The sequence below is a fragment of the Aythya fuligula genome, chromosome 7 (genome assembly GCF_009819795.1).
Source record: "Aythya fuligula isolate bAytFul2 chromosome 7, bAytFul2.pri, whole genome shotgun sequence".
NCBI lineage: Eukaryota > Metazoa > Chordata > Aves > Anseriformes > Anatidae > Aythya > Aythya fuligula.
Window position 1 is genome coordinate 17,747,997 of NC_045565.1, and position 24,049 is coordinate 17,772,045.

The following is a 24,049-nucleotide window of genomic DNA, read 5'->3' on the forward strand; positions in this document are numbered from 1 at the left end:
CAGTTTCCTTCCCCATTCAGTTCTTGGGCTCTCAGCTGAGAATGCCAGTTAGTGCCCATTGCAGCTATGTGTGCTGAGATGTGTCCATAAGGAGCTGGAGTGAGACTCACCAGCTCGTTTCACCAAGTAGCCGACAGCTGGTAATGATTTTCAGTCGCTACCAACCAGGGCCAGCTGCAGCTAGTCACCCCGAGGTGAAAGGCTCTGCAGGAAACATTCCCCTCTTGAGAATAAAACTGGTTTTGTGTCAAGAGAAAATGTTCGGGAGCAGTGAGCAAAGGGGAGTGCTCCTGGTTTTGCAGCCTGCAGTTCAACCCATTTCTGGCATCGAATGGCTGAACCTAACGAGGTTTGGGGTAGAAGATGTTTCCTACGGCTAAAAGAAGAGGCAGGTCATGAAGAGGCTTTCCCCAGCAGCGTTCCTGTGCCATGCAGTCATGACCTAACTCTGGTATTGTAAGGAAAGAAGAGAATTTTCAGACCCTAACTTGAAGTACAGGATACGGCAGTGCATCACCCTGGGTCACTTCATTTAGGGACAGTGATAAACAGCAGTGTCCCCAGGAATTGCTGCTGTCACTTTGACAGGCTTCGAGTGAGTCTTGTACGCGAGACCACCTAATGAAACAGCAGATGAAAGATGAACAAAGCTGACCTGATCCTGTAGCAACAGATGCAGCATAATAATGCAGTCTTTAAACTTCAGGATGGCTAAAAGCTCACCCTTACTGGAGGCTGGAACATGCACTAAGCCAGCACTGCTGCCCCAAACCTAGGAATACTGCATTACTGCTCTGTAAGAGGGAGCAAAACATTGATTGCCTTTTGCTGCTTTTAATGCCTTGTTCTTGCCTCTAGACACTGGAGAAAGGCATGCCTTTTTTACTTATTTATTTATTTTGCAGAACACTTCCTCAGCTCAAATCTTGGCATACCAGCCAGCAGTGCTGATTTCTTGAAGTAAATGCCAATGTTTTCGGAGGTATTTCTTTTCTCCAAAAGAAATTGTCACTTTGGACTAATTTCATCCCTGCTCTAATTCCATCACAGTCAGTGACTCCAATAACAGCATTTGTGTTTAATTAGGGGCATAAACTGGTACTTATTGTAGATTCCCATTTTTCATTTTCCAGTGGGAGATTTTTGCACAAGTTGTCTATTTTGAGTTTTGGAGAATACACACAGCTTTAATGCAGAACCTTCTGAAGTTTCAGCAACAGGACATTTATAGATCTTTGGCAGTAAAGCAACCGAACTTCATTTCACCATCTGAATTTAATACGTGATATTATCTTAAGTAATGGCATATAATGTCATTACAGTACGTAGTATCATACCGTGAATTATAAATCCATTCCTGGATTTCATGAGTTACTATGGTTGGCTGGTAGTAACTCTTTCTAGAGTTAATACTTCAGACAGCTCCATCTGAAACCAACTGCCTGTTTCCAAATGAGCTGACTTCCTTAAATGTTCTGTATTCGATTGGGAATCTCCAGTGCTTGATTTCTGTTTTGTTATTTGGGGCTGTTTTACTGCAATTCCTTTTGCCAATTCTGAATGCAGACGGACAGACGAAAGTCAACTCATATAATATGACAACTGTAACAAGCTCGAATCAAATTTGGTCAAGAATGTAGAAAAAAATATTAAAAGATAGAATTAGCTGAGATATAATCCTTCCTGAGAAGCCCAATTTTCTCTCTTTGTAAACAAGCATGAGAAAAATCTCTTCTAAACCTGTCCAGGAGTTATTTGCTAAAAGAATGACAGATCATAAGAAACATCCCTCGCTTCTCTGACATTTCTATCCAGGCTGTCTTGTAGACTGACATACTCTGTGGTTACTCTACTCTTACTATTGCTGGAAGAGTCTTCAGACAGCATCGCAAAGGCAAAACTCAAACTAGGGCAGATCAGAGGGAAATGAGGTAGGTCTGAGCCATCTGGAGGTCCCGATCTAGCAGTTCTTTTAATCGTGGAAGGACCAAGTGAAGTACACTAAGGAAGAGAGCTTTGTCCTGCTGCGAGTCCTGGTGTTCTCTCTTCGGTGACATTCCCCTGTCATGGATTATTTCTCCGAGTGGAAGGGTACACACGTTGGAGCGCTGAACTCCTCGTAATTGTTTTGGAGTATCCATACTTTAAATGCTCCATATTAGAAGCACATTACAAGACCCCAGGGTGTGCATTACTGGGCAATTAAAGCAGCTCTTGGAAGGCTAACGCTGCTAAGCTTCAGCCTTGCTCTCTGCAGTGTGTCCAAGGGCGGCTGCGATGGCCAAGGAGCAGGCGCCCCGCGGTGCCTCGCTGCTTCATTAGCACGGCCGGGCCTGCGGCGCAGAGCCACAGTGGCCTGAGGGGCCTTGGTGCGGGGCTGGTGGCACAGCTGGGCCCCCTCTGCCTCACAGCCCTTCCTACAAAGGGCTCGGGAGTGATCCCAGTGGTGCTGGCATCAAAGGGTGCCTGGGGAAAAGATGGGATGAGGCAGCGCTGGGTGCCTCGGTGACAGTGCCCCGCCTGCAGGAGGGTGTTGTGCAGGCATAAAGAGCTCTGGGCAGGGCTTTGTTCAAACGGGAGATGGTCTTAATGTTTCTGTGTGTGGGTCTAGATGGGGCTGAATTCACAGTTGAGCCAAAAAAAAATGAGGGAGGAAAGTCCTGCTTGCATAGACAAAGTTCAGGCTTCATAGTATGGTGAGGAAAAGCAACCAAGGGATTTGGGGGGTGAAGGAAAGGAAATAAAGTCTGACAGTAGCGGCCTAATCCGACTTAAGGGAAGGGCTTCGATTCCTTGCATTGTCATGGACCTCTCATCAGGACTTTGGACAAATGGTATTTCTCTCTGTGCTCCGTTTCCTGCCTGAAGTGTGAAGATAGGAGCGCTGCCTTGCCACCTGGGGCACGGTGAGGACAGCTGGAAGGAGGAGTGAAGGGCTCAGACTCAGTAATAACAGGGGCCAAGTAAGTGCTTCAGCGAGCTGTAGCACGGCGTTGGCTTCATTCCCCCGCTTGAAGCAGAAGTGACATGTACCCTGCTGACAGGGGCTGCATGTGAAGGGAAGGGAGGTGGGCAAAGGCAACAGGAGCTGTATTTCAGCTACGCTGACTTCAGTGCTCCCGTGTTTGAGTTCGCAGCAGCAGATGTGGTTGGGAAGATGAGAGCTGCGGTCGCCCCCCAAAAGCTGTAGTGTAATTTCCATTGGGCTGGGGGGGGGCAGTAGCTTCTCCTACTGCTCTCCAAATCTACTGCAACACTTGCAGCTCTCCGAACGACAGCTGACATTGGCAGGAGCAGCAGACTCGGCTTCCTTGCTAGCTGGCCCGAGGCTCTGGCACTCGCTGCCAAGAGAGCAGAATGCCTTCAAACCTTGCCATATTCAGGGGCCACGAGCAATATTCACACATTCAAACTCTCTTCTGTCATGAAAATTGCAATTCCTTCTCTCTACCTTTTGGAAGGGAAGAGAGAGGAGAGGTGATCATGTACTATATTGGGGTATAAGCACAGGTAGGATAGATCAATTAGATTGATTACACAGATAATCCTAAGAGGTGGCTGAATAGGGATAATCCATTTTCCTGAAGCTTCCAGATAGACGGAAGGGAGAAATGGAGATGCCTTGCATCTCTTGAAACACAATCCCTGCCCTCCTTGAGAAGATTTGGCTCCTTATCTGCTGTTAATCTGCGTAGCTCCATCGTCTTCACTGGAGCTACCCTGGCATGGCACCATGCCTAGGAGGAGGGGACATAAGTGCCACTGTTCCAGGTGAGCCTGCTCACACCAAAGCACAGGAGAAAACCCAATCCTGCCCTTTTCTCACACTGCAACGACCATTTCTTGGCTGCACTTTGAGGAGAGACAGAATCACAGCAGCAGTTTTACTATCTGAAGGGCTTAGAGAGGAGCTAGGATTTTTTTGTTGTTTTAAATCAGTGACCCATGATGACACCATACGGTTTTATTTCATTTAATTTGAGCAGAGCATTAACGTGCAGCTTCTAGCAGATCTCTGCCCATTCCAGTACTGCTGCGCTGCACCGTACGAGTCCAGACGTAAGGAAGAGGGGTGGAAGGGGAGAAAGGTGAGGCCAGAGATGCCTCCTGGGGGCAGGGAGACCCGCCAGGCAGGGCACTGGCCCGCCTGTGAGCAGTGCCACCCAGCTTCGTGCCACCGGTACAGATGGGTTTGACAGCCCCACGCCTACCCTGACCTCCCAGAATAAATTGCTGCGTTAGGCTTTGAGAAACATTTTCCCAGTCACGCAAGGGGCTTTGTGTCAGCCCTTGGCACGGGGGTGCAGAGCCCAGCCGGGAGGCTGCAGGCACGCTGGGGAGCTGCAGTGAGCAGAGCTGTGGCTGCACGGCCGTCGGGACCCGGGCTGGCTGGCTTACAGCTGGCTAAAGCCTATCTACATGAGCTGCAGTCAGGCGGTGACTGCAGCATGGAAATGTCCTCAGGCAGGTGTTTCTACTTTTATTACACTCAGTTCACGTTTGGAAGGCTTTCTTTGCAGTCAGGAAACCCAGAAATGCGTTACAATCCAAACATCTAGAAGTCATTCAGTTTACAAAATATTGGAAACAAATTGGGTGTAGATGTTTGACATCCCAAATTTAAGGCAAATTAAGGAAATCTTAAAGGACAAACAGGGTTCTGCTGGTTTTGTCTGTAGGAACACAGGCCTGGGAGGAACCACCAGGCTCATCAAGTCCAAATTCTGGTGCTATAGGCAACCATGGAGCAGATGTTCAACTCAGAGCACACACAAGAGTATCCATCCCAGCAGCTACAGAGCTATCATTCCCCCTCAACAAACTCACAGCCTCAGCAACAAATGACCAAAAGCTTCAAAAAATACAAGAAGCCGCAGGAAAGCAGTGGGAGAAAAGCATTGCCAGTGGCCACGTCCCCTTCACTAGCAGGAGAAACGTTCAGTGAAAAGACACAAAAATCTTTCAGCTCTTAGTAACTGATCCTTTTCTGAGTGAGCCCATCAGTGACTGCAGGCTGAAGCAATGTCTCCTGTCACCTAGGGACCAGCCGGCTCGGGTCCTGCTAGCAGCGTGGCCACACCGGCACGGCCCTGGCGAAGGCGACGGCCCCGCGAGCTGCCAGCACGCCGGTGACTGCTGCACAGCACGCGCCGGAGCTGTCGCAACAGCGGCTGTGCCAGCAGGTGAGTTAAAGAGACCTACAGAAACACATGGGCTTGCCAAGGTTAAATATCTTAATCTGGAGCACAGGAAGTTTTAATTGAAAGCTTTGCTTTGAGCCCATTTCCAGTTATTAAAATTCAGGAGTCTGTGCCGAATTCCTTGTGGATGTTCGTTTTGATTAACAGAAGACGTGTGTACTAGAAAAGAGGCTTGGACTGGGAGGCAGCAGATAGCTGTAGATAACATTCCCAACTGTCTTGCAAGTTATGCCATACGTAGTATTTTATATAAAACGTCAGATCTTGAAGATAAGCAACTACGTGCAAATTTCTGCCTTCATTTAAAACCAAGGTATTTCTGGCTTTCACGACTGCAGAGAACAGGTGGAATTGGGACCTGGCTGTCTCCCAAAGGGCCAGAACCAGAGGCAAAGAAAAAAAACAAATACATTCTTATTTACAGTCTTGCAGATTTTATGGCAATCTCTCAGTTTTTGAGGCTGTTCACTCAGGACTTTTTTTTTTTTTTTTTTTTGATTCCGGGGCTCAGCAGTGTTTTGTCTCTGTGTTAGCAGTGTGTTATCTCTGCATTCTGCAGAACGCTCCCCTGCGGTTTGCTTGAGTGTTGGACAAGAAAGTGGTCCTGTGGGTGGGTGGGTGTCGTGGCAGGGGCCTTCCTTATGCTTATCAGAACTGGCAAAAGTCTCAGAGTGAAGCCCTTACCAGTAGAAGGTGGTCTTTGACCAAAATCAAAACCAAAACTGTGCGGGGAACGTGTCAGTTTAGATCTAAGGCAATTTCTACATTGGGTTTTAAATAAATTTAAAAAAAAAAAATAGTGAGAACTTCAGCCTATTAGAATGGAAAAAAATATTTTTGCCCTTTAAAATTACTTTTTAAAGGTGAACAAGAAGCTATGCCAAAAAACGAGAAGTATATTAATATATGGAACAGCAGGTTCCAGCTACCCTGCATGTAGGTGTAGGATTTTATTAAAGCCCTCATTCAAAATTAAAATCAGATGGAAAATTCGGAAATTTCCACAAAGCTCCTGAATCTTCCCCTTCCTGTCCTAGCCCTTACTGCTCTCCTTATTCTTTATGCCTCTTTCTCACGTTGCCCAAAGCAGCCAGCCCCAGGCAAGTGCAGCACAGACCCCCAGCCTCCAGAGACAGCAGGCTGCTTTTCCTGGCTTTCTGTAAGGAAAGGACAGACCTGTAGCCAGCCTGCTTGGCTCTTGTAAGTCACTGACAAGTCTGAACTTCAAACAATATGAGCTCTGTGTTTGTTTCTGTATCTGTGTTGTTTGTGGCCTGAGAGCACTGGCATTTGTCTCTTAGTTTGTTGTAATTTATCATACAGTGGTGTGCGTACTTGTTTGTCTTTGCCTACAGGTCTGTATTTATAACTGTGGCTATACGTAGTTAAACATTTGGGTCACATATTGTAGTCGGACCCCATGAAGAATTAATAAACATTTATTCAACCATTACAGTTTTTAACAGAGCTTAATGGGCAGATAGGCTGCTCGGATCTGTGGTTGTAGCCATCACCAGCTAGCTATATTGATCTTGTTGTACAGCACCAAGTACAGTTATTGCAAACAGTAAGTCATAACTGTCTAAACTCATCTGTAACAAGGCTATAATACCCATTACGTAGTATCTCATATGTATCAACACGGATATATAATTTATGTTGCACCTTGCTATGTTAAGAGGCCCGTACCTACGTCTACATTTGCCTATCTGTATAAGTTTGGGAATATGGATCTGTGTTACTCCTAATTGCATGCCTGCATCCATCTGACCAAGTGCAGAGCTATGGATTGTGGTGGGTCCTGAGCAAGCTGTTACTCAGATCCCATTCCAAAATGATCGCGATGGCTGGCAGAGAACTCACTGCACTCCTGGGTCCTGTTTCCCTACCCCTGGTATAAATACAGTCTCTGTCCATAGGAGGTAGCAGTCTAAGGGTTTACCTACAAATGGCTATGCAAAATAACTAATTTGAATTAACTGGAAGTGTGAAATTAAAATGGTCTAGTTAAACTGCATTACACCTCTGACTCCCTTGTTTAGAATTAAGGCAGCTTAATTTAGTTTAGCTTAATTCACTTTGGAAATAAAGTAAACTAAATTCAATTTGGGACACTCAGATTTTGAATGAGCATCCAAACAATGTCTTAATGGTTTTAACCAATGCACTTTCTAAGTTAATTCAGATTAATTTTGTTGTTTGTCCATGTGTAAGCAAGCCTGTTGCCTATTCCCTGTCAATGAAACCATCTCAGCTGCGATGCCTTCAGCAATTCCAAATTGACAAACAGCCTCCCAAGAGCCACGCTGTTTAAGTGATCCTCCCACACATGCAAGAGCTTCCTCATCCCCACCTCCTCGTGCTGGCAGCTTTTCTCATGGTGTCTGAGCTCCAGGGAGCTGATCTCTGGGCTCTATGACTGACTGGCCCAGGGCTTGGTGCACTGACACAAGTGCTAGCTGGTGCAAGCCCAGAAGAGGTTCACCAATTGTTCAGCCCTGCCTGAAGATGTGAGTTGTAAATATTTAATTATTCAAACTTCACAAGTTTTTGCAAAGGAGTATTGTATTGTTTTGGGCTCAGGCGAATTGCAAGATATTCTTTTGGGAAGTCATGATATTCTAATGAACATCTAGTGATTTTAATCCGGTTACATTATTTTCAGGCATGATCCTCTTAAGGTGAACTAACTACCTGTTCATCTAGAATTTATTTCATGGTTTCATCCAGCTTTGTGTAGGGATGAGATTGGATGCAATCAGGACTTACAGATAGAGGCATACAGAGGAGCACAGGCAATAGTATTTACAAAACTATACCAGCTTTACGTTTTTTCTTGAATATTTTGTGGTCAAAGAAGACCAGAGGTTGCATGTGGTAGTCCAAAGATCTTATCTTGCTCTTTTTTTAAAGAGCAGTTGCAAAACCAACTGTGAACAAAGCAATCTGAGAACTAATACAGAAGCATCTTTTGTGCAAAAACCTTAATCTTTGAAAACATAATTACGGAAATTTCAAACATCTCATTACCTTGCCTAAATTTCAACCACACTATATTTGGTCGAAACACAGCTTAGGAGGAAAACATAGGCAATTGTTATCTTTGTCACAAAGCAAAAAAGCACTTGAAAAACTGCATTTGGATAAAGTCCCAACTCACATAAAGGACCTGACCTAAATCTTTGCTAAGAAGCCAACCAGAAAAACAAACAACAACAAACAAACAAACAAAAACACCTAAATACCCAAGCCATCAAGTACTCTTCAGTTCTATGGTTAGCTAGATTTTTGTCTGCTTGTTTCATTACGGAGCTGGTGCTAATGAATAGATGTTGGTTTGTGGATACAACAGGCTCAGAGATTTGGTATAAAATTAGAACAGTTTGATTGAAACAGTTACCAGTCTGATATAACGAGACAGTCCCATACATTCTGCACAATTATATTAATGAACATCTCTGAGTGCATCTGGGCATCCATTTCGGTGCAACTAGCTAAAAGGAGGCCACTGTATGTAAAAGCTAAATTTGTAGCAGACAGCAGTTTGCATGACTCTTTTGGTGTAGACGTCTAATATGTGTGTGCACATATATATATATATATGCACAGAGGATGCGCAAGGCTACCCTGCTGTACCAGAGCATGTGTGCCTGTCCGCACGTTCATTTGCATGTGTGTCAGTCTGCAGGTATGTTCCTACTTCTGTGTAATCTGGCTGCAGTGCTCTCTGAATAGCAATGAGCTCAGTAAGAGCATGTATATGTTTGTGTCTGGCTGTGCATCTATCTGCATGTGGATGTGCCTGTGTGGTGTCTGCGGGCACAGCTATTCTGTGGGGCTGTACCGAGGTGCTGTGGGAGTCCCTGTGGTGAGATGGATGCTGCCTTGCGTTTGGTGCCCGTGACTGTGTGCTTGTGTTCCCTTACAAGACAGCATCCTCAGCAGCAAAACGAATGCCTGGGTGTTGGGAGCCCTGGGTCGTAGCCCAGCCTGCGGTCACTGGGCTCTGTGACTGAGCAGGCTCTTCATTTGCTCTGTGCCTCAGTTCCCTCTCCCCTCCTTTTTTTTTTTTTTTTTCCTCCACCGACAATATTGTGGGCATGGGACCCCGCCTACTGTGGGGGAAATGCAGCCCATCTGAGATGGGGCCCTGGCCCTGGGGAGCTGTCGGGTGCTGCAGCGCTGCTGTGTGCTGGCAGGCTGGCTCCTGGTGGCTTTGTGAGAGTTTCTCCCCCGTGCATGTACAGAGCAGGGGGAGGCGGAAAGGAAGGAGTTATTAAATGCCAAGCAGATATGCAATAAATCCCATTGATTTTACAAACTCCAACTTGTCTTCAATCTCTTTCCATTCCTTATCCTGGGGGCATTGCAACAAAACCCTATTTTAAATACCTTTTCTTCCCCTTCCCCCACTTCCCCTCCTCCCACTCCCCAAAAAAGTGTCAATATTTTATTTGGATTTTTAACTTCGCTCCATAACAGTTGTTTGACCTCCTGACTCATGCGAGTCACATAAATTCTGGGACTTTATTCAGGAGCCATGTTCCTGCTATTGAATAAGCAATTTGGGAGGGTGAATTAATGACTTGTGCTGTTGCTGGAAAGTCCCTGAAGAAATATTAAAATTGCTTGCAGACTGAATCAATACTCACTGAACACCCAGCATGAGGACCTGGGCTTTTTAATGGCTACAAACAGCCGCACTTGGTAGAGGAAGGGGAATTCCTGTGCACACACCACGCACGCCACTGCCAGCAGTCTTCCCCCGTCCCCGCTGTCACTTCCAATAGCAGCCCCTTGTTACACGCAGCCTGCTGGTAGCCGATGCCTGCCGTGCCAGGGAGGAGACCCCAAAGAAGGGTGCCCTGTCTCCCTCACTGTAAGACCCCATAGGGTTTGCAGGAGCGGCTGTTTGGGTCTCATGGGAAGTGCTCGGCTTAGTACGCCCTGGGGGTCTGTGGGTCTCTGTTATTTGGGGCCCTGGGGGTGTTCTGGGCGCACGTCTGAGTGTGCTACCTTGGCTTGGGGAGAGGATTTGGTTGTCTGCTGAGGCACCTGAGTGGGATGCTCCTGCTGCTCTGGGTGCTGAGGGGTGTGTGTGTGTGTGTGCAACGTGTGGCTGTGTTGCATTAGGGCCACGCAGTAGGTTCTCCTTGTATTGCAGAGTCCTGAACTTTGTGTTACAGCGAGTCCTGAACGCGGTGCCCCCGTGCCTGTTGTGAGAGTGGCCGCGTTGTGCTGTAGGGCGCCGGGCAGCCACCCACCAGCCTCCCAGCACAGGCACACGCAGTGCACGCATCCTTCGGGCTCTTGCTGCCTGGTGCTCACTGGCCTGACAAGAGCCAGGTTTGAGGCGCACCCCAAGTTTTGCTGCGAGCCCCCTTCAACAAAGGTGGGGGTCGTTGGCGGAGTTTCCAAGTCCCCTTGGAGCGCGGGCCACGTGTTTTGCCATTGTGTTTTTGAATGGCTGTTTTGTATTCGCTTGTTGGTCAGCTATTATTGTGTATTAACGCCGGGGTGTGTGTGCTTTGTATGACCACATGTCTGTTTCATTGATTCCATCAGTATTATTTTGTAATCGTGTGCCTCTGTGATTGAGTTAGTGTGCATTTCAGGGCTCCTGTGTATTGAATAATGATGTCAGGGATTGGGTTGTTTGACTGGGTAATGGCCTCTTTTCACCGTCGTAAGTGAATGTGTCCTTCTCCTGTTTCCCTGTCTCGGCCGGGGCAGGATCACTTACACTAGGTGATTCCTTAAGATGCTCACATGCGAGCAGAGAACATCCCCAGCTCTCCTTCCAGGGCCGCGCGGCTGCCTGCCTCCAGGAGCAGCAGGGAGTGCCTGTGCTCACCGCTGGATTTCTGGGGCTGTGTGAGCGGCCAGATGCATGTGCACTGGCTGGCACGCTCAGGAGTTTAGCTAGGGCTTGTCTGTTATCGGTTTGGGTAAGTGTCTGTGCCCTAAATTTCTGGCTACTAATACAGAGAAGGGCACCTGTGTCTGTGGGTGCCTACGCTGGGTGCGACTGCCCAAGGTGCTCCCACCTGACTGGGCCGGGTGTCTCACGTGGGGAATCGCAGTCAGTCGGACCTGTCAGCTGCATTTAGCCGTACGTATCTGCAAGTATCTCAGGCTGCAGCCAGTCTGTGTTTGTGTGGTGGCTGCTGCTGTGTGCATGCTGTGTGCTGCTGCCCTAAGCTGAGCCACACTCGGTCCCTTGGAAATGGGCAGGGGAGCTCAGTTATTTCTCTGCCGATGATTGTGTGTCACTGCTGCCCGGATTTATTTGCTCTGTGCAGGCAATGTGTCTGGCGCTGGGTCTGCTCTGTGCTCCCTCAGCCACCAGGATTTGGCTCAGCAGCAGTCACGAGTGTATAGGAAAGACTGTGAAAGATCTAGAAAACTTCCAGGGAAAGCTCTCGACTCTGTCCTATCACCGAAATACCACCTATACAGCCAGGATTCAGTGAGCCAAGGAATTTAGCTTATATTTTTCAGAAGGTTGCTAACAGGTAACTCCCTTCTGCCCCTTGCACTAGCTTGAGCCTTGCTGCTTTCCCTGCCTCCTTGTTTGTGTTCTCCCACTCCTTTTTTTTTTTTTTTTTTTTTTTCCTTCCCCCTTCATCCTCCATTTTCCTGCCTGCCCTCGGCCTGGAACAGATGACCCCGTCCACAGCCCTCCTGGTGCTTTACCAGCTCCTGCCCCACACAGTGGGGTCGCAGCATCTCAGGGGAGTGGGGAGGGGGAGAGAGGCAGGGAGCGAGGGAGAGAGACCTGCTTGAAAATAATTGGAGGCTGTTAAACAGAGGAGCCCAGCATATCACTCTAGTAATGGAAATAAATTCCATTGTATTTGCATTTTAATTTTCCACATAAACAAAGGCCCGGAGTGTGCTGGCTTCGCCAGAATCACCGGCCAGAATTTAATTAGAAATGAAAAGTTTATAGGGTCCTCTTTAATGCGATTAATGCACAGTTAACATTTATCACATACATATGCTGGAATCGCCTTTTTTAAGCAACCACCGGCCATGAAATGAATTTCTTTTCAACTTTTTTAGCGTGCGTGAGGAAGGCTGTCTCTGGTGAGGCGGTCCAGTGAGCACACTCCTGACAGCTTGGTAAACTGCAGCCCGCAGAGGCTTAGTAGCCCCCATCCTCACTGAGGAAAGTTCAAGGTGGCTTAGAGGGAAGCATGGTCTGCTGGTTAAAGCCTGAGGTTGGGAGTCAGGGGATCTGGGTTGTATTCCCAACTCTGCCACATGCTCACTGCATGACTGACTGGCTCTCAGCGTCTGTTTCTCTGGGTGTTAAAAATAAAAAAGAAATCAGCTGGAAGAAGATATCTTAGCCGCAGACCCCTCTGACTTGCAAGCTCTCCAGAAGCTGGCCCAGCCTTCCCGCATGGGATGTGGATCACATCCTGTGCTGTGCCGACCTCTTGGCTCGTCCCCCAGCTCCTGAGCTCCTGTAGCTGGGCCCTGCTGTGCTTGTGTGGGGCGGGGGCTCCCGGAGGGGCTGCTTTGTGCTGTGCCCGCAGTGCCACCAGCGGCTCCTGGCTCTCAGCAGGTCCCCTATCGCCCTGTCCTTTTCTTCCCACGCAGCCCTGCCATCCCCGTTGTCCCTTCGTTATGCCCCTGCCCTGCTCTGCCGTGTGACAGATGGGGCCGGCAGCCGCCCCCTGCTCCCACACTTCCCTTTCTGGCTTGCAGACAAGCAGAGCAAATAAACCAGGCCCACGGCCGCACAGCGTTAGCGTGTTAGGGACACAGCAGGGGAAGGAGGAACATGAAACCTCTATTGATCCCTTGAGGAATGATGTCCCTTCCTTATCTTATCAGATTCTCTTCACTCTTCAATTATAGTCTGTTGAAATTGGCCTCTTAACCCAAACAAGATAACCTGGGTAATAAGGAGAAGAGTGGGAGGGGAGGGGAGAGGAGGGCAGAGTCCAACGCATTAAACTATGGCTCTCGTTAGAAATACTGCCTTCAGTGCACCCCCTGCCCCAGTCTCCCTGGGTACCGCTTGCTGCAGTGCTGGGTTGTGCCTCAGGTGAGCTACACACAGCCACAGCCTTCCAGACACATCCTGCCCTCGGCACCCCTATTCCCTCAGATTTGCCAGGGCCCCAAAGAGGCGCAGGACCCTGCACTCACACGCACTGCCGCAAGCATCCTGTGCTAGCGGGCACTGCCTGCCTCATGGATGCTTCATGCTCAGCACAGCCATGGTGTGGCTAACATTATCACCTTACCCCCAGCTCTGCCCAAAAGAACTACCAAAAAACGCACAGCGCGCTGCTGGCCCCCTGATCCATTCAGAGGCACGGTGCAGCAGCACACCCACGCCTTGCCAGCAGCCAACCCGCTGCACCGCAGGCATGCAGAAACCTCTGCAGAGCCCCACGGAACTGCGCAGGCTTGCGGAGATGTGCACTGCCGTGCTCTGCTCTCTCCTGTACCCCCTAGCATGTAACTGCGGGGTTACAGCATTGTTTCCATGGATAAGACTCTTCTTAGCTCTTCCCCAGAGCAGGAACACGCACTTGCTATCAGCCTATACTCCCAGCCGGACAGGTTGCCCTAGCGATACACCCACGCTCCTCCTCGTACACATGTCATGGGGTATAGGGCATGTCCAACCCAAATATCCATTACAGAGAAGATTGTCTGGAGGAACAATAGAGACCCGGCGGTCTATCTACACAAATGCATGCAGGTTTCCATGCTCAAATTACTTCACTGAGCAGAGAATGATCCAGTAGCACATTCAAATACTGCAGAAGGTGCTTTCAGCTGGGAAAGGCGGTGCTCTGGGCAGTACAAAGGCTTCGTTTACGTGGCCAGCTCCCTCCTCTTGCACTCTTCCAAAGACTGTGTTCCCCAAGATCGCTTTATCCCCTGCCTTTCACTGTGCCGGGGCATTTCCCTGCCTACGTGTCCACCTGCGATGGGCCACGCTCCCTTCTGCTCCACGTCTCCCTGTGCCACCAGCCCTGCCAGTTCTGCCTGCTGGGCACCAGGAGCCCATCTGTCTCAGAGAGGCAGTCACCCATAGTTGTGTGTTTTTCTTCAAACATCCCCTCAGGGCACAAAAATTCATGTAATCCACAAAGGGGGGTGGAATTGTGAGAGCCACGTACGGGAGTTGGGTATCAGGACTGGCCGAGTCTCTGCATCTTGTTTGGCACAGCGGCCAAGGCTGCCTTATGTAAAACCACGGCAGGTCTGCTTTTGACAATACCCAAGTCAAGTCCGCCGTGGCCTTTTGCTCCATCATTATCTTGTGCCCTTTCCTCCCAGCAGCCCCACCCAGCTGTGCTCTCCCCACGCTCTGCAAGCCTCATGGTGTAGCTGTCTGTCTCTGTCAGAGGCAGCACCACAAACATCATCTCTGTAAAACCCTAAATTTGCTGTATGTTCGCTAGGGAGAGGGAATGTGTGGCATTATTCATTTTCCACTTTGCCTCTGCTTGCTCAGCTCTGGTCCATTTGTCTGTAGCACCTCCCAGCCATACACTCCCCCTATGCCCTCACAGCGTGCAAGTGTGGGTTCCTTTTCTTCAAAAATATTATTCCTTCCTCTCCTCTGCTCTTCTAGATAGCCTCTCTTTACTATTCATTTTATAAAGAAATGGTGTTTTGTTTTGTATGGATAATTTCTGCATAAATGAATATTTTTTCAAGTTCAAAAGCCTAAATTTAATCAACAAAGAAAGGTTTCCTGGGCCCGAATCTAGGCAAATATTTGCAGTGGGCACTGTTACATAGCTACGTTTTCAGCAGTCATTCTTTTTAAAGGCAGGTGACCAAAAACTGTTTTTAAAAGAAATTCTAGAGAAGCACGATCATGCTGAAAGGCAGTAGTCCCTTTAAGGATGGCCCCAGGGTGAGTTCCCAAAGACTCTCTCACAATTTTAAAGTGAGTGCCCGACCATGGGCATTGGGTAGTGAGGTTGCCCTCATGTTTCCGCCAGCTTGAAGAAACAGCAGCTGTATGAAGGAAATGGGGGCTGCTTCTGGGAGCTGAAGGGCTGGGATAGCGCTGCTGCCAGAATCATTTAAACTGCCCTGCGACGAGAGGTGGTGCCGGGCATCCTGTCTGGCAGGTATTCATTTGTGACTTTGTCATCTCGTCGCAGGCTGTGCTTTTCCTTGTGTAAATGATGAACAGACATCAATCTGCCTTGCAAAACCTGGCTACCAGCCCTCTCCAGCGCAATACAGTGATGGGCAGTTTGGCCAGAGCTGATAACTGGCCTCGATGCCATTCACCTCCCAGCCAGGGACGGGAGGTCAGCCCCGTGCCTGGCGCCCTGCGGAGAGGGAAGGGCTCTTACCTTGGGAGGAGAAGAACTGTGCAGAAGGGAACCAAAGGAAGGAAAACTAAACGGGCTCCCAGGAGAAATTATTTAGCAGAGGCAAACTCCACCGTCTCTCTGTAGGCATGCGTGTGTGTGTGTGTGATGGGGAGTTGCTAAAAGTCTGGGGAATGGTATGCTGTGAAAGTTTTAGAAATGCTGCTGGAATTGCGGAGCTAGAGGATGGCAGCAGCAAGGAATGTCCTACTTCTGTTTTTCGTACAGGCAGAGACAAGCCACCAGAATCTCCTCTCCTGATTTAACAGTGAGGTTTGGGTAAATGTTTCATACATAGCATTTTCTGGGAAGCGTATCTGTGAACTCACAGGCCGTTAGCTCAGGCTTTTGGCACATCACTCTTTCTCCTCTCTGTCAAAACTAGTACACACATAAATCCCAAGCCAGACAGAGGACAAAGGAATATCCTTCCCCGACCACATCAAACTCCTGCCTATGTTTCCTTTAGCCTACCAGTGCTTTGTGTCACCGTCTACGTGCCTGCCAAGAGATACACATTCCCTGCCATATACCAAAATACTCATATGTAATATCCAGCCAGCAGGCATATTTCCCTGAAGGTACAGATCTGCATTGCACTCACAGTCCCCATATAAATGTCCTATAAAAAATGCAATACAACTCTGTCCTTTTTCCTTCCCCATACCCACCCCTGAACGCACCAACATTTGCCTACAATATATATAAATGTGCCCTCTGCCTTATCCCCATCCCGTCACTCCACAGTATCTAGATGGACAGACATGCTCTGTCCGTACGTCTCAAACACATCATGCATACATCCCGTCATTCTTCACACTCCAACCACAGCTATTTCTCTCCTATGGCTCCAGGATTGAACTATTGTGTTGTCCATTTCCCAGCGACAAGAGGTCTAGTTACAGGGTTATTGATTGGTTTTCATGCAGACAGATGGATCTGCCTTTGGTCTCCCCACCAAAATCCACCTCTGTATGGGCTGATTGTCACTGCTCTGGGGATAAGATTTCACCAGGAGACCACCCTCCATGCAAACATCCTTCACCCAGGCCACGGATGGTAATAAATGGAGTCAGACTGAGCCATAATAAAAGCAATTGAGTGGGTTACCTGTGCAGACGCGAGATTTATACCTCCTCATATTTGATGTGATTGTTTTATTGAGTTCTCAGTGCAGTTAGGATGCCGTTTATTTATTTATTTATATGCCTACTTATCAGGGAAGAGGGGGGAGGCTGTCGCAGTCTAGCCAGCATTCACCCTCAGTCTTGTCAGATAAGAGCCCAAAGAAGAGGGCTCTCCAGTTTTGCTCTGCCTTTTACCTAGACTTGGCTTTGGTGGGTGAGCCCTGACCGGATAGCTCATTCCTTTTAGCAGACAAAGATGTTTGTTTAATCCCTGAAACCTCGAGGACTGTCTGAATGATGAGCCTCATAGATGTTAAGGGGATGGTGTAAAGAAAGACACACGTATATGGTGATTTTCTAAAAGAATCTCTCAAAAGAAATTCCTATTTACGCTGTGCCTGTTTTGGACAATGGGCTGTGATCTACGCACAGAGCCTCTTTATGCTATTGCAATAGAAATAGGAAACACCAGCATTGCTTCTGACTCTGTCATCACATGTGAGCATTCAGAAATATTAGCAGGTGCAAATTGATTGGAAATGAATATTTGTAAGTGCACTCTGAGGAGTTTGGAAACCAAGTGATTAGATTTGTGATTTTCAGCTGGGTAGATAGCCATATAAGTGCTACAAAATCAGCTCTCAGTTACTGGCGCTAGAGAAAATTGGAGGCTAACGCTGAATATCATACTGTCTAGTATTTCATCACAAGCCTAACGGTGTTTGTTGTTGGTTTTCCAGCTCCTCTAGTCAAGCGATAGCATGAGAATTTCAGTTCTCATTTAATAAGGGATGTTTCCAGGGCTTTCGGGAGCTTGAAAAGGGTCCTGTCGGCTCCCTGAAGACTCAAAGGACTGCATTGTTGAGGTGTTTTTAAATTCACTTAATGGGAGTCAGCTACCCAAATCCCTCTAAAATTTTGAAGTAAAAAAGAGAAAACAAGTAAAAGCAAACCCACATTGTATTACAGGCACTCATGATTTGTATGCCAATTGCACAATTTAGGGCTCTGCCTTAGCTTAGCATTTTTAATCAGCTGGGACTGGTAAATATGTCCACGCATGTACAGGCTGCTCTAGATTAATTGCTATTACAGTGGAAAAATCCTCATTCCCATTAGCTCTCAGTTTATAGAACAATTGTTTGGGAGCGAAACTCAAACCTTTCTGACGCTTTCAGGAGTAGTAATCATTATCAGAGCCACCTACACACAGACAGGATTTCCTCAAGTCCTAGTTAGCTGCGCTGTTGTCAGGCCAGTGGTAAATGCTTCTGAAAGTCCCTGTCTGTCCATTTATAGAGACCTGTGACAAATCGGGATCCCTAAATATTTTGCTGATTGCAAGAAGTGAGCCTAAACTCCATTCGAATTTCAGCATGCCTTAATTAAAGACCATGGCAAGTTAATCAAAGTAAAGCCCTGCCTTATTCAACTGTTTTGAAGTCTTATCTTTTCATTCAAGTAATATGGAAATCTTTTGTTTGAATACGCTTCAGGATCAGAGACAGGTTTTCTGAGATACTTGATCTATGGCTGAAAACATGACTTTGTTTTGTATGCATCGTGTCATCGTATCATAAAGGGTCCAGCTGGCCTGCTAGAGCATTATCTATCTCTTTAGCCAACACAAGATTATTTCTTATTGTATGTTTGCTTGTGTTATTAATGCCACCTAGTTATATATATTCCAAGAAATTAGGAATTCCTGTGGGATGCAATTCCACAACTTAATGGACCTCCATATCAGGAGGTGCCTTCTGCTACCACTTAAATGTTCCCTTTCTTATTTCCCTCCCTTCATTCCTGGCTACACTGCTTTGTTTAAGCGTGAATAATTCTTTTCCTGTTGGATGGACTGTGCCCTTCAGATGACTATATTGTTCTCACCACCTCTTCGTTGCTTGGCCAAGCCACTTATATTTTCTCCTCTTTTCTCCCAAAGTCAAATGAGTTTTTTCACATAATAGTGATTCTGGTAAATGAGGTTTAGCTCCATAAGGCTCATTCACCCAGCACTGAAATGCAGCTACCTCTATGACAGAATGCAGCAATCATTCACTAGATGCAAAAGCCTGAAAATGTTTAACTTCCAACAAAAATCAACCTTTCTGTACATGTATACAAAAAGAAAGGGTTGGGATTTTTAGATGATAAAGAGACTGTTGGGGTTCTGCGCTCTGAGGTTCACAGAACAGGGAGCTCAAAACTTCCCAGTCACGGCCACTTCTACTCACAAACTGCCTCTGTTGAGCTAATATCTGCGTAATATGAAAACCAGAAAAAATGCGGCTAGCTTATTGTAGTTACCACCATACAACCTTCCAGTGGCCAGATATGAGGAATAAGACAAAGAGAAACGCTGTGAGCGTTCATTTACTCTTTCAGCTGCAGTAACATTGTCTGTAACCTCTGCTTTATGAGCCTGTCCTTTATTTGCAATGATGAAAAGAAGATAATACCAGGTTTGTGTCTGATGGAAAAGAATCTGAATTTAAAGGAGTATATTCCTTGTAATGAAGCCCTGTGTGACCCAATTGCATTCATTGCTCAGCCAAAAGCAAGTGCTGGTAGAAGCCTTCTACCTTAAGAGCATGCCCTGATGCAGGAAATTGAATGGGGACCTTGCACTGAGTGTCAGCAAGACAAGAGGATCCCTGCTAGGATCCCGAGTTTCTTCTGCATGTACTAAGGGGTGCCAGGTTATGAGAGCTGGTAAATTATGCTGGGTGCTGTCGGACAAGGCTACTTCACCCTTGCTTTGCACCAACCCATTGCCAGTCAGAGGCTAAGCCAGTTTACGGGGCCAGTCTAATCCTTGGCCTCTCTGTTGGCTAAATGGACATGTGGCTACTAAATATTGATGGTAGTGATAGGTTTGTGTGACACATGCACTTGCTGGTCATACACTATGCAATTTTCCTAGTTTTCACTGCAGACCGTGCAGCTGTCACTGGTTTTGGTCAGTATGAACAAGCTGCCATTAGAGATACTGTTTTCCTAGAGTGCCACGCTACTTCGGTGGGAAGGACAGGGAGAGATACCCGGTGACTTTGGCTGTGGTGTCCTTTGGGGAAACTCTCAAGCTAGGCTAGCGAGAGTGACTCAGAAAGCTCTGTTTGCATAACATTGATTTCTTCCGCATATGACACAGAACATGCCCTAATATGCCTGCCTTGTTCCAGACTCGATTGTTTGTCTCGAGATGTTACGTTTACCTCAGCCGAGATTCTGTTCAATTCTCACTCCCTTGCGTGGGCAAAAGCCTCGGCTGATGTAAGACAACCCAGGTCCAGTTTCGAGCCTTTCCTTCTTAATGTGTTGAACTGCACGGGATTTTTTAACGAAAGATCGCACTGTGTTTTACAAAGGTAGCTAAATACTGTTATTTTCATTTTACAGGTGGTAAAGCAGCCTCATAAGGAGTCCATGTGACCCAACCAAGATCAGCCAGAAAGCTGACGGCAGAACTGGTAAGAGAAAGCTGATCTCCTAATGCGCTGTGCTGTGCTCCGAGCTACGGGCCTGCCCATGGCCATTGACATTGGCCACACGCTCAGTATTTCATTGCACAAGTATATTTCACTGGTTATTATAACCTGGATCAATGTGTGTATCTTTCCGTATGTGTTTTAAAAAAGCAGTCACTATTGGAGGCTTTAACTAGGAATCACTAGCCGACTATCAGATAATGTAAAAAAAATATCTCCCCAAACCAATCACATAACACTAAAAATTAACGTTTACTCAGTGCATAAGAGAAAACTGACAAAATACCGAACAGCTTGACCAAGATAGCGTATCCACTAAACTCTATTCTCTGCCATGACTTAGTAGCTAGATCTGCTCCTAGTAACCTAGGGTCCAAAGCATATCCAGAAGGCTGACTGAACTTCATAATTCTTTGGCTTTCGTGTTCCTTGAATAAGGACTAACAGAGAGTCCCTAGCCCTGAACCCAGCCTCAGGAGAGCAGAAATAGAGGGACAAATTGCAGGTAGGTGTCAGGGATTCACGTCGTTAGAGAGGCAGAAAACGATGCTTAAACTACAACGTCTGTTGCATTGCTTGCTGCACAACCCTGAATGTATGCCCATGATCTGCCAGTCCTGTTCCCACTAAGGTACATTGTCTAATTTAAAAGACTTTTCAGGGATGATTATTATCCCGTGAAACCTGTATTCTTAGGCTGACCGTACATGCTGCAAAACAAAGCAAAAATTCTCATTAATGTCTGCAGCCAAGTTTGTAGTTAGGAGGCCCCCGCAAGGTTTACGGCAGGGCGTATATGAATCCAGATGAAATACTCTAACCGGAGTGACCGAAGATAACTTGTTTGTAGTTATACGATAGATGGAAAAGTTCTCTTAGGAAGTAAGGTACTTGAGTGATTTGACGTAAGCATTAATTGCTTACCAAAGAATTACGAGCTTCTGTCACTTGCCAGCTTCTTAATTACATGCACCGTTCGTATGTGCATGTTTACACAGATACATGTATATATATACGTGAGCATGTATACACAATGGGTTCATCATGTAGAGGAGCTAATGTGTGAAAAGGGAACAGGAGAGCTCCCGGTGTAGAGATGACTGCTCTGTCTTGATCCTGTCAGTTCTGGTGTGGTTTGCTTATTAACTAGCTTACTGTCTAGATTTTTTACCATAATTAAAGCAAAACTACCACACAGCAGAGGAGTATTTTTTTTCTGAATCTTGAGGGGGTCGTTAAGACATATTTTTTGCTGTAGTTCATATCTGGCCTTTTTCTGCATGAGTTTGATATGAACAGCTTTCTGATATGTCTCAATACTGAGTTACACATCGTCCCAAATGCATCCTGATATCGGCAGTGCAACACTGACAGATCAGTGCAATGTAGGCACATATAATTCATCTATCACCAAAAAATAATTAATGGAAAATAATTTTCTTAAAATGATTTAGGGAGACTGTAAAAGTGGAATTGTAATAGGACTGTTTTGTAGTCTTTCACCTGAAAGGCTGTTAATGCCAGGCTAGTACCCAGAAAGAAAGAAGATAAAATGTAATTAATGTATTTTCAGAAAATCTTGTAATAACCTGAAGTACTTGTTTTCTGTATACAAAGAGATCTCCATTCTGAAGTGCAGTATTCACGGTCTATCTAGGGACCTAGATAACCACCTTTTTCTGTAAAGAGCCCGTTTGTATTCTCAAGATATTAAACAGCTCATGGATATAGCTCTAATGGTTCTGGACACTGGGCCACTGACATTTTTGCTTTGGAAACCCCACATTTTGAGAAAAAATATATTTCGAGCAGGTTGGTTTTTAAAATTGTCAACTATCTGAAGTGGCTCAGAGAGCCGGAGTGTTGGACGAACTCTGGGCTGTGATCGTACAGCAGGTAAGGGGGATGCAAAGGAACGTGCTGTTACAAAGCATTTACCTAATTCTCTGCTTACTTGGACAATGGAAGAGTGAAAAAAATGTGTATTTGAATTCTGAGCTTAGTCCTCTCCTCGTGTTTTGTGAGCTGGAGTCACAAAGCCACTGGAGTGACAGAGCTCGCACTACCTTCCGCGGCAGCAGGATCGGGCCCTCAGACGCTCGCTGTTTCCTATTCTGCTGCAATTTTTTCCCGGTTCTCTGACCTGCTCTTGCCTAGCACAGACCTGCAAGTTGTGCGACCTGTCTTGTTACGGGCTCACTTCTCACAGCTGTCGGAGCCCCATACAAAGGTGAACGATGTGAAGTTGGGTCCAAATTTTTTAAATGAACGGGGAAAGCTTTGATCGCACGAAGTCAAAACGTTCTTGCGCCTTGGTGCATACACACTCAAATGCCATCACAGTAAGAATCAAATATGGTGGGTCACAGCTGAGCCTCTCTAATACAATAACACTTAGCAGTTACAAAGCCCTTGTCCTTCTCAAAGCATTTTATAAACGCAATCCAGCTGACATCTGTTCCCACATCCTGAGATGGTTCAATCTTCATTCCCTGGCTGGGGAAACTGAGGTGTGAACCCCCCAAAGCCCCGACGCAAACTGGTAGCAAAACCGAAAGCAAAATCTGTCCCCGGCCTTCTCCCCGGGACACCGTGAGGCACCGCAAGGTGCCGGGGCCGGCAGGCATGGGGCTGTGGCTTTGGTGACATGGGGATGCTGACATCCCCTGCACCAGCACCAGCCTCTGCGATCCTCTGGTCCACGTCTGCCATGCCTCCAAAGACCCTGGAGCCCTTCCTCTGGACTTGTGTACCACTAGCTTAATTCCTCCCAGGGAGAGCTGGCTGTCCTTCCGCAGCTGCCTTTGTAAGGTGTCTGAATGTCAAACTGTTATTATTTCAGTACCTGACTGCGAGAGTAACAGAGACCTGGAGGTTTTTTAGGAGGGTGTATAATTAGCCGATCAGTATTATGTTACCCTGTTCATAACTTAATAACCATTTTAATACAGATGGCACACACAGGGATAATTTCCTAGGGTAGCCTAGCAGTATATTACAGAGACAGTGTGTCTGAGGGAATCTTCCTTAGCCAAGGTACATTCCACCAGCTAATTCTACCTGCTGTTTTCAAGATGATTTGGGATAATTCCATATCATTTGCAAAATATTAAAACCCATTTATATAGGATGCCAGATTTAGAAATACACAGCCTGAGTTATTAGACATATTTTGATAAATCTGCCATGTAAAGCGCAAGACAAAAAATACCACTGTGTTTTCCCTGCTGTTTATTTTTTTGCTTCCCTTGCTATAAATACACCAGGTATTAAAAAGATCTGGCTAAACTTGCCGTATATCAAGAGGACCGATATACTGACTTGGGCGATTTTGTCTATGCCGGCACTGCAGAAGTCTGCTTGCATATTTACGCACAGCCTGTGTACATTTATTTGGACGGGGAGCTCTGTATATTTGGGACTGCATGCAGAATTTCACGGATTCTTACTCTTACTCTGTTGGTGCGGTACTTTGTGCCTACATAGGCACCCTTGGCAAACATTGCTGTGTTCCTAGGTACTGCGGGCGCGGGCGAGGTGCGTGCAGCCGCGTCGCACGGCGGCAGCGCGGTGACTCAGTGTGCGGGGCAGTGTCCTGCGTGTCACCAAGGTGTGAGGACCCGCAGCCTGGGGTGGACGGATGGCTGTGCGGGGTTTGTACAGCCCGCGGGATGCGCGCTGGGCTAACGCTCCTCTACCCGCATCACCGGCCTTTCCCCCCCGATCTGCCACTGTTTGCCCATCGTGCGGTTCCTTCCCACACCCCGAGGCCCTCCACCGACAGAAGCCATTCCCCAGCGGCTGGGGGAGGAGGAGGAGAAGGGAAGACCCCGCCAGCGCCCGGCCGCGGAGCGGGGAGCCCGGCCCGG

At 47.1% G+C, this 24,049-nt stretch overlaps 1 protein-coding gene across 3 annotated transcripts in view; it reads right to left on the reverse strand.

The window, feature by feature from the left end:
* PAX2 (paired box 2) overlaps nt 1–24,049 on the reverse strand; it is an 80,020-nt gene that overhangs the window by 50,563 nt on the left and 5,408 nt on the right. The gene's annotated exons all lie outside the window — the stretch shown is intronic.